Source organism: Pteropus vampyrus, unplaced genomic scaffold (assembly GCF_000151845.1).
Source record: "Pteropus vampyrus isolate Shadow unplaced genomic scaffold, Pvam_2.0 Scaffold177, whole genome shotgun sequence".
Classification (NCBI taxonomy): domain Eukaryota; kingdom Metazoa; phylum Chordata; class Mammalia; order Chiroptera; family Pteropodidae; genus Pteropus; species Pteropus vampyrus.
In genome coordinates this window covers 3,388,958-3,394,525 of record NW_011888958.1, presented here as the reverse complement: position 1 = coordinate 3,394,525, position 5,568 = coordinate 3,388,958, and the positions used below count along the sequence as shown (strand labels likewise).

At 39.7% G+C, this 5,568-nt stretch overlaps 1 protein-coding gene across 2 annotated transcripts in view; it reads left to right on the top strand.

Annotated features, from left to right (window-relative positions):
* Positions 1 to 5,432: 5,432 nt before the first annotated feature.
* RGS6 (regulator of G protein signaling 6) overlaps positions 5,433 to 5,568 on the top strand; it is a 457,947-nt gene continuing 457,811 nt past the window's right edge. The window contains exon 1 of one of the 2 annotated variants that reach the window (XM_011370921.2): positions 5,433 to 5,488. The gene's annotated coding sequence lies outside the window, so the exon portion shown is untranslated. The remainder of the gene's footprint in view (positions 5,489 to 5,568) is intronic. The other variant, XM_011370922.2, reaches the window with a different exon arrangement.

Sequence of the window (5,568 nt, the reverse complement as noted above, 5' to 3'; positions counted from 1 at the left end):
GCAGCTGGATGCCTCACAAGAGGAACGAGAATAGTAATTTTCAGTGGGAGGCGGAGGCCCATGGGTTTGCATCAAGTTGCGTGCGTGCATGTGTGTGACTATGTGTAATTAATACAAATTGTGTGCTTGGAGGAGTCTCCCAAGCATTTTGACTTATTTTGCTTTTTGTAGACTGTCCCAGCCACGGGAATTTCTCTAAGTTCCATGGCTTCAAATCCCATCTATCTTATATCTCCAGCCCTGATTTCTCTCCCAAAGTACTGAAATGAACATACTACTTCCCAATAGGCATGTCAAACCAACATGGCCTCAGACACATCTGCTCATCTCATTTTCTTCACCTTAGTAAATGGCACTATCATTTTTCCAAGTTTTTAAGGATGCAATTATCCTTGACTCCTCTCTTTCTCTTACAATCTTCATCCAATCTATCAACAAGTTTTATCAGCTAACTTATATCCTGAACTCAACTATTTCTCATTCCTTTCACTTCTATTGCCCTGATCTAAGATAAAACACCCTCATCTCTTGCCATGCTGGATTACTACAATAACCACAATCTTTATACATGCCCCTACTCCCAGTCTATTCTAAACACAGCAGCAAAAATTTATATAATAAATATGATTGTGTTGTTTTCCTACTCAAAGGCCCACCCCAACAGCTTTATTGCCCTTGAGATAAAGTCCAGTCTTTATCATGGCCTATAAGGCCTTGTGTGACCTGAACCCCAGGTATTTCTCTGAATTTTTCTCCTTCTACTTTTTCTTTTTTTGTGTTTTCTGCTGTTTGAACATGTCAAGCTCAGTCTCATCCCAGAACCTTTGCAAAAGCTGTTGCTCCTGTTTCTAAAAGGTTTACTCTAGACATCTCACTCTCTTTGAGTCTCTGCTCAAATTTAACCTTATTGGAAAGGCCTTCTGTAACCCCCTGCACTAAAATAACATTCCAGTCTTATATTTCTTTATGACATTTAGTATCATCTGATATATATTTATTTGATTCTTTCTCTTTCTTCCTCCCTCCCACATTCCCTCCCTTCCATTTTCTATAATAGTATTTTGTTTTGTAAAACAGTATTTTGTATTTCTATTTTGTACATGCATATTCCTAGCACCTAAACAGTACCTGTTCTATAGTAAGATACATAGTAAGAACACAATAAATATTTATTGAATGAATTGATAAACTCCAAAACCCACCCTAAGCAGTTGAGTTACACTCTTTAAAAAATGAATCACAAAAGTCTTATAACTTTCAAAACATTTTCTGATCTTAAAACTTTTTAAAAACCTGGGGGATAATTTTAGACTTCCAAAAGTTGCAATGATAATTCAGGGTATTCTTATATACCCTTCACCTAGCTTCCCGTAATGTTCACATCTTATATAATCATGGTACACTTGTTGAAGCTAAGAAATTAATACAGGTAAAATACTGTTAACGAACTACAGACTTCATTTGGATGTCATCAGTTTTTCCACTAATGTACCTTTTGTGTTCCTGATCCAGTTAAGGATACTACATTGCATTTAGTTACCGTGTCTCCTTAGTTTCTTCCAATCTGTGTCAGTTTCTCATTCTCTCTTTGTTTATCGTGACCTTGACAGTTTTGAACAGCACTTGTCAGATATTTTGTAGAATGTGCTATGCTTTTTTTATTTGTTTACCACAGAGGTCAACATGATAGAAAACCAACAAAATGGAACCTGAAAATCCATTGAAAATTTGGCTAGAGCTTACCACTATAGGTGCCAATGTGAATGAGTTTCTGATCCCACAATCAGGTGATTGTGGGGATTAAAGAGGTCAGGAGAGCACGGATTAAGAGCTAAGAAGCTCTTACCTAACCTAGCAGATTTACCATCAAATCTCATTGGTTATAACTCTATAACATGGCCACAGAAGTGGCACTACCATGATTAGCTTAATCTAATTGTGATCCATTCTGGTGGAAGTGGTAGTAGGTCCTCTTCCCTGAGTCATGGCTGCCAGGAAGGGCAGAAGCCAGCAAAGAAAGAGGGAGTCGAGGGGGCTTGGGGATGGGGACAGGGCAGGGAATGGGTTTGGTAGACAGCAAACAGTGTCTGCTACAGAGTCTATTTATACATTCTGTATATCAGTAAAGTTCAGATGAGTCATGACCTCCTAGGAGAATAACATATCAGAAGTGTGCTTCTTATCAAAAAACGGCAGGTATGGATAAATTAATTTTGGTATATCCATACACTGAAACACTACTCAGCACTGATGATACATGCAATATCACGGACAAATTTCAAGGCATTATGCCAAGTAACAGAAACCTGACAAGTGACTGTGTACTGTATGATTTCATTTACATGACATTCTAGAAAAGGCAAAACAGATCAGTGGTGGCCGGGAACTGAGGGTGTAGGAAGGTGACTGAATACAGAGGGCAATGAGGGAACTTTTTGGGATGATGAAAATGTTCTACAGATGAAAGAGATAACTGGGTTTTGGGTGATGGCGTGGAAAGGGACATAGCAGGAAAGTTCATTCCGAGCATAGGGTACAGTTCTGTTGTCTTGAGAAACAGAGTCATCTGCTCAGGATTTGGTTTGGGCAAATGGCACAAATTTCATTTCTGTGTTCTTTAGAATATCAGTGAGATGCTGGCAAGCACAAGGCTCTGAAGAGGGCTGAGAACACCCTGTGAGCTGAGCTCTGGTGCTTAAATATCCAGAAAAGGCCTTAAGTTAATTAATATATGGTTCTCCTTCAGAAGAAAGCTTTGCCCTGTTTTTCAGAGGGTGGGGGGGTGGGCAGGGATAAGAAAAAGATATTTTTGGTTGAGGGGACTTGTCCAACACCGGAAGTCACATCACACAAACAGCTGCCTATTCAGTGATAATTCTGACCATGAGATCCTGGAAGGTGGTGCCTAAAATAGTGCCTAGGAGGTGATCTGATGAAGAAGCTTGGTGCAGATAGATGATTGATGTGAAAAGAATCCCAAGGTTATTTTGTGGCTGGTGTAGTTTTTTAAAAACTTGTTACGGTTGTTGTGAATCTTCTCCCTTATGCATTAATTGTACGTATACACATCCCCACATCCTGATTATCAAGCATGGAGACTTTGTAAATACACATTCCACTCTGACATAACATTACTTCTGAGTTTCAAAACATTACCATTCCAGCACCATGATGTAAACACAACCATTCCCAGACACATGAATTTCAAAGCTGCAGATCAAGTGCTAAACTGTCATCATACTGGAAAGAGAAAAATCCACTTCGCATTGTAATCAGCATGCCTGCCATAGACCCCTCCTGAGAAGGAGATTATGCAATTAGTAACAGAAATGCTGGGCATTCTATGAAGAAAGCACCCCACGGGTTGTGGGTTGGTCACAAACTTTTGGAGGAGGTCATCGAAAGGACATGACCGCCTGTTGACACTCCTCCCCCCAAAAGCGGGACCCAGACAATCAGAGCCTCCTCATCCCTCCTTTCTGCCCCCTGTTCCCACAGTGTTCTAAGGTTGCAACCTTTAGAGAGTAAAGTATTGTTGAGACCATCTGTGACTAAAATCTAGGTGGCCTCCACATACACTTTTAAGATTCTGATGGGCGGGTGTGGAGATCTGCTCCCCTGTTAAGTTCCCTTGCTCAACAAACCTGCCATCTCCTGATCTGGAGTGCCCTGCCTTTTTCGTTGGTCTCTCTTTGCCTTCCATGTATGGGAACCATACATGGGGTCCCATCACTAGGAATTGCAATTCAACATGTATGCAATGGGGCTTGAGAATCTGTATTGCTAAGTTGTAATAAATACCCCCAGATAATGCAGGTGCGGTGGTCTTCAAGCCATCCTTTGAGAAAGACTCTTTTCTAAAATATCTAACCAGGAAATCTGTTTTTTTTCCCCCACCAGGATTTAATGGGAGACAACACTGATCTATTGCTTTTAGGCTTTCTCAGTGCACAGAGCTAGGAAATATATCAATGTATATACATACATACATATGTACATATATTTTTTCTATCGATTTATCTGTTAGAAATCATTTCATATCATCACTTCTAATTTCAAGCCCTATCACTGGGTTTATTCTAATCTTTCCTCTTCCTATATCTGTAATTTCCTCCTCCATGTGAAGCCTGCCTCTCAATGCCCTTAATATATTTACTTGTTTGCTCATTTCCCCAGTACGTAAACCAATTTATTGGCCATGCCAGCAAAAACTGTGGCCTGTCTTTATTAAATTATTTTTATCATTATATAAATATCATCAAAAATATACAATGTATATATGTATGACACATGTACACATGTATGTACATATGTAATCAAATATTTTATATCAAATAATAAATCATATATTTTCCATATGTATTTAAGAAATTATAACATTAGAAATCCCATATAACACATATGTCAATATAAATAAATATATATAAATATCTGATTTCATATGTTTTCCCCTCAGCTTCATTGAGATATTATTGAAGTTTAAGATGTTCTATGTGATGATTTGAGCCATGTATATGTTGCCAAACGATTACCACAATAAGGTTAGTTAACACTTTAATCTGCTCACGTAATTACCATTTGTGTGTGTGTGTATAACATTTAAGATTTACTCTTCGTGCATTTCTAGTGCTTAGCAGAGAGGCGAACACAGGGCAGGTACTAATTGTTTATTGGATGAAAGAAAGAATAACATCCTTTAATCAATATAGAATGGTGGGAAGGAGACCTTAAATTTCAACCTCTGCATCCACATGGATGAAGACAGTTCAGGTTGTCCATCCTTAGAAACCTTTAGGTATTTTATTTCAAATCTCCCTCCTTCCCCCACCCCCACAAGAGACAGAATGCAATTCGAGAATAAATTTTGAATTTATTCTTGATGTTAATAATATTGATATTGCACACCAATCCTGTGGTCACCGTATAGCACCAATAATCTTGTTCTATTTCCACTTGCAGCTTTCTGAATCGTTATACACCAAATTTCAAGGCTCCCACATGAAAGAATGTCCTCAATTTAAGTAACTTTTTCTCATTTTATGTCTTCAACTTTTTTTCTTCTTTCCTCATGAATATCTGCAGAGCTAATTTTTCTTGAAAGTACTTTTGTGGTGTTTCAGATAAGAATAATCACAAAACATTCTAAATACAGAATGTGGTGTAAATGTTGAATCAATAAAAATGACGCGGTCAGTAACATCTCTGACAACCGCGGTAACCCGTTTTAATTTAGAGGGCGCCAGCTACACACGTCAGCGAGAGATTCAAAAGCTATCGTGTAAACGAGTCCAGACCAGGAATCCCTAAGACAATCCTGACGCCCCTTAAGTTTCCAGACCCAGCCAGCCCTCGGAATTGACCGAAGGAGCCTCTGCATCGCTGAGCCAATCTTCCAGTTTCCTTGGCGGCAGCTAAAGTGCCTGGAATTTGTAGGTTTCCTCTTCCTCAGGCCAATCACCGTCTGCACCTTCCGCGGCGCTGAGAACAGGTGAGCCGGGCGGGGGCGCCCTTGGGACGCGCTCAGGTGCCTCGGCCCCGCCCTGCCCCGCCTCGCACCGCCCGGGTCCG